The sequence below is a fragment of the Epinephelus fuscoguttatus genome, linkage group LG8, assembly GCF_011397635.1.
Source record: "Epinephelus fuscoguttatus linkage group LG8, E.fuscoguttatus.final_Chr_v1".
Lineage (NCBI taxonomy): Eukaryota > Metazoa > Chordata > Actinopteri > Perciformes > Serranidae > Epinephelus > Epinephelus fuscoguttatus.
The window spans coordinates 38,247,460-38,261,279 of record NC_064759.1 but is presented as its reverse complement, the minus strand read 5'-3'; the positions used below and the strand labels follow the sequence as shown (position 1 = coordinate 38,261,279).

At 41.8% G+C, this 13,820-nt stretch overlaps 1 protein-coding gene across 3 annotated transcripts in view; it reads left to right on the top strand.

The window, feature by feature from the left end:
* The window catches only part of cdk14 (cyclin-dependent kinase 14), a 278,138-nt gene that overhangs the window by 55,617 nt on the left and 208,701 nt on the right, over positions 1-13,820 (top strand). The window contains exon 1 of one of the 3 annotated variants that reach the window (XM_049584040.1): positions 12,163-12,299. The exons of 1 other annotated variant lie outside the window; for it this stretch is intronic. The gene's annotated coding sequence lies outside the window, so the exon portion shown is untranslated. Of the gene's footprint in view, positions 1-12,162; positions 12,322-13,820 lie in introns of those variants that run through there. One more of the 3 variants, XM_049584039.1, reaches the window with a different exon arrangement.

Here is a 13,820-nt window from a genome sequence, read left to right as displayed (position 1 = left end):
AGCTTTTAATAGAGTGTGGGGATTTCTGCTCTGATCTAAACGGTTTTTTTTTGGATGTGCGTGCCCTCCACTTCTCTGCTTCTTCACCGCACTCACGGACCCACTGCTATGACAAGGCCTACTGGTACATCTTTAAATATGCAATAGCAAGAAAATCATGCATTGTCTAAAACATTAATAACAACTCAATTTAATAAAGGTTAGCCAGTTTCATCGCCCGGCCCTGACATTGCATAGGACTACACCTGCACTTTTCCTGCTTTTGAAGCAGCTGATGATGGAAGACTGAATATGTTAATCTGGCACGATGTGTACACGCCCACACAGTCCAGAGAAGTCATTTAATTATGCAGAAAAAAGAAAATCACTGGTGTGGATAATTCCTGGGAGTTTAACATTGCTAATCATTGAAGAGAAAATGACACAATGTTTATCAACCTTGAGGGGCAGCATACATGCACTGAACACCGGCTCTGTTAGAACAGAAGAAGGACAGTTCTTGTACCTGTTTACAGCAAAGCCAAACTAACTGTGGTCTTAAAGTCTCATTGTTTTAATTAAGAAAAAAGTCAATCATTTCCATCATACTGTGAGCAACCCTGACCTAAGCTTAAGCTTCTATTAGAGTCCAAATTGTATTAAAAATGGGATTTGATAACTGAGAGTAACTTTAAAATTACAGGAGATTGGAGTGGGCTGACAAACTGTAGGTTATTTGGGCTGGAATGTGTATGTGGATATGAGGATGCATTTTTATTAGTCTGCATTACCACATTAAAAAGGAAAGTGTTGTGTAATTCAGCATTACATGTTTTGTGTCTTTTGAATGGCGACTAGAAAAAAAAACAGAGGATAGGTTGTTTACAGTTCTGGCAGTGTGGCATGTGTCTGGACCCACAGGTGGATTATTTGACAACAGAATAAAATTGGGATCAGTTACTTGAGGTCGTGGTTAAGGAGTCAGCTTCAACGATCATGTGACTCTGCTGAATGAATCCTATTATAAGGCTGATGTAGGTTGCAGCGGAAAGAAAGAATTCATTGGACAAATGCCCTGTGACGACCGACATGATGACTGTGACGACTTTTCACACCAGCAGCCTTAATGAGTGTCAGGAGGGTCACAGCCAGATGAGTTCTGGTGCTGTTGTGTGCAGCAGGTGGTCAGCATAGTGGTATTTTTTCATACAAACTGTTGCAGAAATAAAGATGCAAACATTTGTGATTCTTATGATGTAATTGCAGGTTTAGGAGAAAATAACTGTAACAGTTAACTCTGAGATTAAATGAACTCAGTCAACGAACATTATTGGCATCATTGTGAAATATATGTAATGTTAGTTGCTCTAACCCGGGCAGTGACCACAAAGTAAATATCATTCAGTCATCATGACAAACAGTACACATACAGTGTTGTTCAGTGTTTCGGTTTTACTGAGAGTGTTAACTGGTGATTCAGCTGAATGCATCATGGTTGCTCGTAGTGACAACAGCTGTTGAAACACAAACAGTGTCCTTGTAAAAACCTTTATTTTAATTAAAACATTTTTTAAAGATTATCATTATGGCTTTTATTGGATAGGACAGGTTGGGTGTGAGGGTGAGACAGAGGGGATGACATGCAGCAAAGGGCTGCAGGTTGGAATCGAACCCGCAGATGCTGTGGTAAGGACATAGCCTTTATATGTGGAAGACTTGTGCTACCAGATGAGCTACTGGACTCCCCAATTTATTTTGAATACCTACTCACCTCTTTATTATCTGCGCCACCATTTATGTAAGTTATTAAGAGCAACCATGGCGTTCAGCTGAACGTCGCCAGTTCGTTGAGCCAAAACATCAGCAGCTGTGCTTTTTTTTTTAAACCGTCGAAAACCTCACTGCTATTTGTAGATCCTGACTAATATATTGGTCGGCTGATTACATCAACTAATATTGGCCTATCACAGATATATCAGTATCGGCATATACAGTATGTTGTCAATATAAACCAATATGAAAACTTTTTTTTTTTACAGAATGTAAAGTAGAAAAAGATGCTTAGGATAATTTATAGTCATCATAGTCACATCACCAATGAAGTTTACGGTGTCAGTGTGATGATATCAGTTTCAACAACAAAGTTTATTATTGAACTGTAAAATTTACACATCACTAAATGTGTGTGTGTGTGTATACAAATATATAACCCATATAATGTACTGTATATGTATTATCGGCCGATATATCAGTATCACATTTTTTTACTCCCTAATATCGGTATCAGCCCCCAAAATCTAGTATCAGTTGGGCTCTAGGTATTTGGCAGACAGTCAATAATGTCTTTGTTTCATTTTAGTGAGGAATCCTCTTTTACACCAATTTTGTGCTATCCCAACAGAAGGTTAGCAGTTGTAATATAAAGAGTGAAATGAATCCATAACACTGGTCAAAGAGCGCCTGTCAGACTTTCAGCTTATTTCGAGTCAAAATTCTGACAGTTTGAAATTTAGAACCTCAATACTTCTCATGGTGTGACTTCTGCTGCGACCCATGACTACACACAAACCAATCTGAATATGACATGAAATGATGCAAAATATACACTGGCAAGCCAGCTATAAAAATACATTTACCTCAAACTTGTTTTGCAAAATTGGCAGCCCATGTAGCCCTCTGTTCCCCAGCCCAGACCAGGCCCTTACACACACTTTTAATAATGTTTAAACCATAAGGGTGGAGAGAATTGATGACACGTCTCTGCTTGCATGCTTGCATCTTTTCTTCCCTATTTGCATCTCTCCGCTACAGATCAGTGGGTGTTCGTCACACAGTCTGACACCCCTCAAAATTAATATTGTACACTCTGACACAGATCGCCACCAAGACTTTATTAGACCTATATCACACTGCGTGTCATCCAGTCAACCTGCAATATTGTTGTTATTGCACTGTGTGCAGGCACCATTAAAAAGTCAGAGAGACAGAATCTTCATAAAAGTCACAAGTGTAAAAATGACACAAAGACACTCTTATTTTAAAGTAAAAGTACTTCAAACATGTAAAATGTGTTTCAATGATGAAGTGTAGAAAAATTAAACAGCAAAGGTACAAGGTATCCAATACTCCTGCATCACTGCAGTGACTGCAATAAGTGTCACAAGTAAAATAATTTGTAAAAGGAAGCAACGTAAAGACTAAACTCAAAGATGTCACCATTAAATAAAATAGAATAAAAGATATGTATTTGATTTCTAGCAGTAATGTAAAGGTCATTAAGGGACTGCTCGTTATTAATGAGGGGAAAGAGGTGGTGCAAAAACTGGGAGGCATGTCAAATAGCTTTTTAAGCACTACGGAGGGACTTTTTTATTCTCGCCAAGGGGAGGGATCTGCAACTTTTATTTTACCATCATTTTTTTTAAAGAAATCGTGTGTTTGGAAGGCATGTTTTCTTTAAAAATTGCCAAATTTACACCATATATCATTGCAAAAGAAGGTAAAAACAGCATTTTCAAATTTCATATGGTTCTTGGATACATCATGTTTGACAAACACTTCAGTCAGACAAAAAAATATAACCAAATCCATGCTTAAGATAGTGATATTTCATGAGTATCACTTTCGTCTACATCTCATTTACAGTTTGGCAAAAAATAAACTGCTAGCACAAACTAACCAGCATGCACAACAAGAGTGTAAAAAAAACTCTTTAACTCTTAACTTTTAACTTTCAAACATCAAAGGGTAGGTTTTCAAAATCTAATAACTAATTCATGGTGGAGGGAGGGTCATGCATCTTCCCAAGTCACTCAGGGAGGCTCAAGGAAAAATATTTGTAGCTTCACCCCAGCCACCTCCCTCCCCTGATGAATAAAGAACAGTCCCTAAACTGCTAAAATATGCAGAAAATAGTATGGCACTATGGTCCCTCATGCATATTGCAGGATGTTCTTATTCACAGTGATCAATCTTCTTGTGTTAAATGTGGACAATAACTTAAAGAGTATCACATTTCAAACAGTCCTATCACTTAAAGCAGATGGCATTAAAGTCCCTCAGGGTAGCCACGTCAGAGCAGACACAAGAGCTTGAGCAAGTATTCAGCTCAGAGGAAAACATGTCGCCATTGAGTCAGACTTGAGCTCTGACCAAATTCCACTGAAATTAGTCTCTGATGATAAAATCAATATGAGTCTCCTGCCACGCTGGTTACTGTTTAATGAGACAACATATCAGTGGTTGGTTTATGTGCGGTCTGAGGCCTTTGACTGTTTGCACACTTGACTCTGAGCCAGCTGAATCAAACGCTTTTGGTGCTAATTGTCCACTAACATTGCAAAATGCTACTGAACTATGCCAGTCAGAGGTGTGTGGTGTGTGGGAGAATATACTTTCATTAAATGAATATAATGCCTGATTCATTACACATATTAAAGGGTGTTAGTGTATTTGTCACTGTTGGTTTTTGCAGTCAAAGAGTCTGAAAGCATTTATTATAATAATGAGCTATATCATGAATAAAACAGCAGCTGGCTGCTGAACAGTTCAGGCAGGCAGCTGTCAGATTCACTCCTTTCACCACCTCATGTTCGATGGTATTATTGAGTTTCCTCACAACATACAGGAGCTTGTCATTGCAGTGCAGTTCAGGTACAATCTATGGTATCTCAGATTTCACAGCTCCATACATCAACAGCAGACCTCAAATGATCCAGTATAATTTGTATTACTAAGCAATGATATGATTCGTTGTAACAATATGCAACAGTGATTGTCAACAGGCAGCCTGCAGGCCACATATGGCCCACCAAAGCCTCCCACCCAGCCCACAGAATGTAAATCAATGCAGCAAATGCGAGGAGGAAAAAAAGTTTGCTGGTATTCAAGAAATCTAGCATTTGTCAACTTTTATTAAAGCAACCTCAAAAACTGAAATTAAGATGGAAATAATTTTATGAGAAATGATTAACAAACCCACATTTATGTGTGTGCTTGACCCATGGGTACCAACGATGTTATTAATCTACCTGTCAGCTTTTTATTTGTAAGTTTTGTGTTTGGCGGACCTAAAAAATATCACGGGTACGGGCATCTTTATGCTAGAATGGGGACAAACTCATAGCTCTCACTTCTTGTTTCCAGTCAAATGACGACAGCATTCAATCCATTTTTCACCACGGGTCTGATCCTGGACCATCCTGTCTTCCCGATTAGCATACTTCCTGTTGCTGCCGTCTTCGGAGCCACTCCGCTTGGTGAACACTTAGTTCTATGCTTGCCCGGTTAGCACTAGCTCACATAGGCAGCAGCGGCTAACATCCAGCACTGACCCTCTCAACGGTTCCAACAAACCTCTCTGCAAATGGTCAATTCTGCGTTTGCCTGGTGCATTGGCTAACGTCCAACACCAAGCTGTTTTAACAGTGCCAACAAGCTCACACTGACACCCAAAGGGCTTGACACGTTATAACCAGTAATGTTAGTCGTGTGATGCTAACAGTTAGCCCCGTCACTGTGTGTGTTGCACACAAGTGTTCCTGGCGCAAAGCTCACACTCAGCCATTAGCAGCTACAGCTCATACATACAGTCTGTAGTGTGGTGCAGTTGAGCACAGAGGGTATGCCACCAAAATGTTTGCCACACTATTTACATTATGGGTATTGACTTAAGTACTTTATTGGTATTGGCATTATTTTGAGAGTTCTGGTATTGGTATTGTATTTTAATTTTCAGAATGAGAACCTGTGTGTGTATCAATCTGTTCCCCCTATGCTGCAGGGAGGATATTTGATGAGGTGATCCGATCAGAGCTGATCAGATCAGACTGATGGATGAGAGGAGCAGCCATTTGTGAGTGAAATCAAACTTTTAGACCCATCACAATGAATACTTAAAGGGATAGTGCACCCAAAAATGAAAATTCAGCCATTGTCTACTCACCCATATGCCGCTGGAGACTCAGGTGAAGTTTTAGAGTCCTCACATCCCTTGCAGAGATACAAGGGGAGAGGGGGTAGCAGCACAACTCCACCTAATGGAGGCTGACGGCGCCCCAGATTCAAACGTCCAAAAACACATAATTGAAACCACAAAATATCTCCATACTGCTCGTCCGTAGTAATCCAAGTGTCCTGAAGCCCCGACATAAAAAGTTGTTTGGAAAAACGTCATTTGAACTTGTTTTTAGCCTGCTTGCGCGTGAGACCAGCGAAAGCACATGAACACACATGAACTCGGTGCCCATGTCTCACGGTCCCCACTCAAGCACACACATGTGAGCACGGAGCACAGAGAAGCAGTCAGAGCTACAGGCTACAGTGAGGCTAAAAACAGAGTTCAAATGACGTTTTTCCAAACAACTTTTTATGTCAGGGCTGCAGCACACTTGGATCACTACGGACGAGCAGTATGGAGATATTTTGTGGTTTCAGTTATGTGTTTTTGGACGTTTGAATCTGGGGCACCGTAAGCCTCCATTAGGTGGAGTTGTGTTGCTACCTCCTCTCCCCTGGGATCTCTGCAAGGAATGTGAGGACTCTAAAACTTCACCTGAGCCTCCCTCGGCATATGGGTGAGTAGATAATGGCTGAATTTTCATTTTTGGGTGCACTATCCCTTTAAGTTTCACTGTGCCTGATGCTGTGCTGCTCCATCTGTGCCCAGAGTAGGCTCTGCACTGCAAAATATGGAGCAATGAATACCCAAACAGTGTATATATTGCAGCAGCTCTTCTAAAGAACAGTCCAGCTCCAAATATAGAGAATCAAAACATGGCTGCAAATATTTTAATTGGTTTTAAAAAAAAAACAAAAGGGAAACCCTGAAATAATTAGCAGTGGGCTGGGCAGCGTATGTGAAACAAATATATTATTTTTGGTGCAGATGTGTTTTTGGTAGACACAGATGTTTAGTTTTATTCCTCTGCAGATGAGCTCAAAAGTGTATTTTAGACCTTGTTTTGTTTCCATATCCTGTAACTCCTCTATCTGGCTGCTGATCTCCTCATTCTCTGCTCATCACACATCCAGGCAGGCTGTCCATTGTCTCTCTGCACTGTCTTACCTCTTACCCCCTGATGGACCCCCCCCCCCCCCCCCCAGTCACCCCAGTGACCCATACACAGTATGTGTATGTATGAGTGTGTGTGTGTGTGTGTATCTGCTTCCGGACCAGAGCTGGGAGGATGTTTTGTGCAACCCTGAATAATGAATGACCTACAGCCTCCCCACCACAATTCTGTACCTCCCTTGCACATATTTCACATGTGTGAGTGTTTATATGTTAAAAGGGTTAAATCCTGTTAAAATGCAAATAATCTCTGCTGCAGTTTTTATGGTTTTAACTGATTGCTGTCTGCTGTGGCTTTGAAATCGACTCTGGTTTAGATCCAATCCGAGCCATCTTATTGTGAATTTCACACCTTCCTGCCTCACTACAACATAATAGGCATGGTGTGGTTCCTGTGGCAACACGCCTGTCAGTCAAGGTCATCCATGACGGGGAGAGAGGGGGAGCAAGGGAAAAACAGAGCGGAGAGTGAGACTGAGTGAGAATGTGAACAAAGGAAAAGTCTCCTCTATCTGATGATTAGTGTTTGGTAGCGTGACGGAGCGTGACATGATTTGGGCGGCAGCTTCTCCTCCTTAAAATACACGTCGTGACACACACACTTCTCCCGCACTGCTCTCACAGCCTTATTGTGAGATATTTTCTATTTAACATAATCATCATTAAGTTGCTCTTTGTTGTGTGTCTGTTGTTGCTGTTGGTGCTTTTGAAGTATTACTTTCATGTATTTATTCTTACATTCATCTGTCTTCACCTAGTGGTTGTTAGGAGAAATGACATTGTTGTAAAAAAAAAAAACAAAACTCAAGCAGGTCTTGTCTTATCTCTGCAGTGCTGCTGGACTGCAAAGGTTCCTGTTAAACACACTGTATGGTTGTGTTGTAGTGGTGGCTCCGCCTCCCAGATGATTCAATTAATCTGTAATGGATTCAAACTTTTGTGGGGATACAAGCAAAAAACTGGACTATAGTTTTGTTTAACAGAGTATTTTATTCTCCTTTCTTGTCCCCACTTTCTAAACATCACCTTCTGATAGGAGACGAGGGGTAGTGAGCAGGTATAATGCCGCAAGCAGAGTGAGAACAGAACAACAGATAATTTAGATTAAAATGTCACTGAATATGACAATTACTCAGATAACTGATAAACAGTACATGCACTAAATTCTTAAATAAAAGGCAGATTGCAAATCAGTGAAGGCAGTAAAGACCATGTAAAAAACATTCTGGTTGAGTGAAATTACCTGTAGCCTACTCTAATAGTTCATGTGGTTAAATATGTTTTGTAATGTCATTTCCACAGCGTTTATTCTCTCAGTATGTCATCCCAGCCTTTCACAGACTTTGACCCTGGAGACTGCTGTAGGCCTTACCTGTGAAATGATAGAGTTATAATAATGATGGACGACACGACAGCTCACCAAAAATGGAGCCATTCTGTATTGACCTCCCCCTGGTGGCTGGCTGCAATATGGGTCATAAACCACGCCCCCTCTGTGTTAGCGTATGGGACAAGTACACATCAAATACATTTTTACAACAGTGGTTTTTGTCATTTTAGGTAGTTGTTACCAAGCTGTTTGTTCAAGTGATCATTTTTCTAATAATTTTGGTTTTTATCAATTATTTGATGCCATAAAAAGGGGAATTGGCTACCTAATTGAAAGCTGTGAGTGCTAATCATTGTGTCATGATCAGTGGAGCTGCACGTGATTGGTCGGAAGGTGGGAACTTGATATCATGGGGATCACTAATGCACAGACTCTGGCTCCAATGACAGTGTTACACTGCTATGCTATTGGGCTCGAAAGGGCATGTGATTGCGCAATGCATTGTGGGTCGCAAAAGCCATTTTTGCGGTCATTGTTGTTTTGTTTACGTTGGCAAGAGAGAGAAGAAGCGAAGCGAGAAGCGAGACAGAACACAACAAAAAATGGACTGGGCTAAGGAGAAGTCTGTTGGATGGTATACAAGCTGGACCCTGTTCCAAAGGCTCAGTACCTCAAAAAAATAAAGGAAATAGGTGGAGTGGATCCTTACGAGCACCGAAACACACATCATTTATTACTTGTATTATTTATAAAGATTTAGAAAAAAATCCCAGTCCATTGATCCTTTTTCCGTAGCGATCGTGAGAACGATTGTGGCAGTTAACTACACAGCAAGCCCTAGTATACCAGGCTTGTGAAACGTCATTAGCTAAGGCTAGCAAGCAGTGACTTAGTGCCTCTCCCTACACGTTGCATTAAGGCAAATATGTACTTATGCACAGCTCTATGCAGAGTCTACGCCGTATACTTTTGCAGTGGTGTGTCTGTGTCACTCTGCAGTTACACGTCCAAAGCACTGGTAGGCAGCAGGGTTTCTGTGAAGCGCTATAAAGTGTAGTTGATTTGAAACACACCCAAAACACACATTAAAGACATGTTAAACATGGCTTAATAGTGACAATTTCAATTACAAGCACACAAACCAGCTTCACTATGACTGGCAGGATTCGCAGACAAAGCATTTGTTTTTTGCTGGAAACATTTTCCCCAAAATACAACATGCTAATGTTAATAGCACAAGCCTATGGTATTTTGCATTGTATGAATTAGCCTAGCACACAGTGAAGATTTCTTCTGCTCATATAAAACCAGGATAAGTCACACACAAGACATAAAATGCTTTTTTGTCGAGGCTTTATTGTCTTCACAATTTATTGTTTCTTATCTGTTAAATAAAAGTTAATCAAAGCTTTGTTTCCACTGAGGGAAATGGTTTTCTGGGATGCAGAGAGGGCATGACAAAAACAATGGTATTTGACGACCTGGGATTGAGAAGAGATTGGTCATCCCCTGTTGTTCTGAATTTTTCGTGCTGTTTTCACTCAGTAATTATTATCTACCACTTCTAAGTGACTGGGAAAAACAAAGGAAAATAGTAACTCTAAATCCCCTGCTGCCCAAAAAACTTTTTCACCATAAACCAATTTAATATTTGTAAAACTTCCCCAGAGGGTAGAAAAGCTTTTTTATTTGTTTGTTTTCTATGGGATGCTCATTGCAGCCGGGGAAAGAGACACTGATGTGCATGAGCAGTGGGCGGAAGAACACAGAATCAAAGAAAAGGAAAGGAAAGACAACTTTTTGACTGCTGTGCTCTCTTTGGGAAATTTTCTATCAAATGAACAGACACTGATGTAGTCTAGTATGCACATCTCAAAATATATCCCATGCTACTCCTCATAATAGCAAGCAGAACCATGACCCCTGACACTCTGATTCCACTGTGCGTGTTTTTTTCCAAATGTATGCAGGAGGAGCAGACAGTGTTGCATTACTCTTTAAGAGGTGAAATAAAATATGTATAATTTAATACAAAGTATCAAACAAGAGTCTAGTGTAAAAATTAATCGCATTCATTAATTTTTGCTGTAAAAGTATTTAAACATTTCAGTTCAAATGAATTTTGGCAGATGTGTCGAAGTACAGCTGCTGGATTTTGGGCACAATTGTCCCCCTGTCCTCTACCACTGAAACTGGTCTGTAGTCTGTTGTAATCCATTTTGCAGGGGAGTTAGTCAGCCACAGGTAGACTCAGTCCGCTTGTGTCTGAATACCTTGTCGAGTTTGGCATGTTAAGGCTGGCTGCAAGCACTGGCATCAGAGGCTGTGCTAGCTCACGCTTCCAGGTTTGCTGCTAAATGCTTTGTGTTGATATTTCAGGCTTGCAATACTCCAATGGTACAAAAATTCCTTACTGCAGAAATTGCAGAGTATGGTGCTCCTATCAACACTTCCATCCAGGCATTTTTTAAATGTAAATGTTCCATTTAAGGGGCCAAGCAGCGTCATCTCGTCTGCCTCCATCATGTGACAAAGCAACTGTGGCCTTTGTTGACGCCCTGGGTCAAAGGGCACCACGGAACGCAGAGTTTGTTTTTGTTTTTTGTTTTTTTAACCCCTTATTTTTTCTGTGATTAATTAATTGAAATTAGTGTTCTATTTTGACAGCCTAGAAAAAAGATCATGGTTTGGGTTTAAATAAATACATTTGTAATATAACGTGACTTAAATATGTCACTTGAGTGACATCAATACATGATGACCCTATGTTACTTGCGTATTGTTACTTCATCAGTTGCTCTCAGCGTCAAATATTGACATGGATGGGTTTGCACTGGTGTTAGTTAAAAGCCTAGTGTGTCTCAAAAAGATGCCACAGGTTGTCTTGGGTGTCAATATCACGTACCAAAAAAAAGCATTAATAGGAAAATACAGTGTCAGTGTGCACGTCAGTGAGACTTTTTGTTATTTTAAGGTTTTAGTCCATGCCGTAGTTGTCTTGTGGCAAAACATTTTGTGCAGTGTTTCTACTCTTTGTACTTTTTGAGTGAAATGTATGATGTGGTATTAATTCGATCTCCTACAGTGTATGTGCTGTAAATCAGACATTGCAGGATTAATTAATTTTTCTTGTAGATGCTTGAAGGTCATGAGCAAGCTGCCAAAGAGGTGCTGCATGGTCTCTCTCCTGCCATATTTAAGAAGAACACATTTTTACTGATGAAGGACATGGCATTATTCCAAAGTGTGGTGAGGCGAGTTTAATTAAGATATATGGTTGGAGTTTTGTTGATGTTATCTTATCTGTTTTTTGTATGTCATTTTATTTTTTGATCTAAAGTGCTGTAGCATAGTCAAGATAAAAACAAGCCCGGTCCATTGCAGCTCATCTTCACTTAGCTTAGCTCAGCTCAGACTCACACACATTCATGCTGTAGCTGCATCACTGTAGCCTCAGCTGCTAGCTGCTGCTGCTGCTGCTGCAGACACTGTTTGCTTCCTTAAACTCCTCTGGGCTGTACCATCTGAGCAGAGCGGGGGTCCTCTAGGGTTTCAGGATGTCCTCGCGGACAGACTTTTTCCCTCCCATCTGCTGCATCGCACCCATTCTCGACCTCCAGCTGCCCACCCACCTGCAGCCTCCCCCCCCCTTGTCCCTCATGAGCCATAAGCTCACAGTCTCACAGGGCTGTCTGCCAGAAACAACGCAGCCTCCTAATACCCTCCGCCGCTTCAGATTTCACTCCCCCCTCTGCTCATAGTACAATCTCATCATTTCCAGCTTGCAAAGGGAGCGGAAGAGAGGGAAGAGAGAGAGAGTGTGTGAGAGAGAGAGGGAGGGAGGGAGATGTTTTGAGCTGGTTTGCAGGGAGAGAGGTTGGCCTGAATGCGTTCTGTCTGCTCTTCAGAGGCATCCAGGTGAGCTGTTTCCTCCTGGAAGGTAAGAGGAAGGCTGAGATTGGTGCTTATTTTGTCCTGCATCCCTTGCCATCGCCCCCCACCCCCTTCTTCCCTTGCTTCGGATACATCGCTTCTGTTAGCGTGTGTGTGTGTTTGAGCGTGAACAGTATTCCCCAGATATACCACACACACTCGTAATATTGTATGGGGCGATGTGGAAATGTGCAGGCATGTTGGCATATATGCATTTACAGGGGAAATATGAATTGTGCATGCATGGTGTGTGTACAAGTGTGTGTATGTGTGTGTATGTGTGTGTGTTGTGGTTTTTCTTGGTGGGGGGGGGGGGAATCAGGGTGATGATGAGCTCTCATGCTAGCATGACAGCTTGAAAGTGGATAGCCCACCTGAGTCCCAGTGCGTCTCAATGGTGAGGATGTGACGAGAGACTCTGGGGATAGGAAGAAAGTAGCGGGAAAAGGGAGAAGGCAGTATGTGTGCATGTGTGTGTGTGTGTGTGTGTGTGTGTGCGTGCGTGCGTGTGTGCGTGTGTGTGTGTGTGTGTGCTAAGCTTTAGCTGCAGTTTTTGCAACAAAGTCTCAGTGTTGCCTTCTCCCTGAAACAACGTCAGCACTGTCAGGTCCCCCCCACCCCTTCACTGCCACCATCACTACCACCCATCCCCTCTGTGCTAATAGGTAGCATTTCCGTTGTGGTGGAATGGGTGCTGATGTTTTCTGGTCTAATGGACAGGATGCTCTGCTGCAGCATTTTCCTGCTCACTCTACAATGTGTCGTCCCACTTTGGGCAATTTTGCAACATGCTCGTCTTTTCCGAGCCCAGAGGGATGGAATGTGAGCGCCGCGGGAGGACGAGGAAGAGAGACGGGGACAGGCCATTTACCATCTGTGGCAGCGTCTCATGGACGCATAGTGAGGCTTTCTGCAGGGCCATATGCAGCTCCTTGGGAAGACGGCATGCCAGGCTGTTCGGAAAGAGAGGCAGGGAGAGAATAAGGAAGAAGCGCTGAAACAGGAGGAGTGGAGTATCAGGGTATCATGTGTTTGAGAGAGGATCAGTGTTGTCAGGATACAGGGCCAAATGTTGAGTGTCCTCTTAACTGAGAAGCAACAATGACTCTCTTTCTTTCATCATGGCCTGGCAAGGCTCAGCAAGCGTTTGTGTGGGACACATGTCATTTCAAGTAGACTGTAGCTAAGTGACAGTCCTTACCCTCAAGTTTTGCGTATGCTTCGAACAAACTAGTTTGTACAGATTGTCATTGCCCATGTTTATACCTGTTCTGAATGGCATCGCTGGAAGGTAGGCCGAAATCCCTGCAGTCATATCCGCCTCCTTGCTGCTTCACACTGTCTCCCTGATCTCTTTCCAAGAACTCTGTCTTTTGTGTATCTTTGTAGGCTTGGCACAATGTATAACAACAGTGGCAATAAGGGCATATACTTTGGGATAGTCCTTTCCTGCAAAGCATTCATGGTGTGGTTGTGTGGAAAGGATAGCTGCTTGAAAGAGCAAAC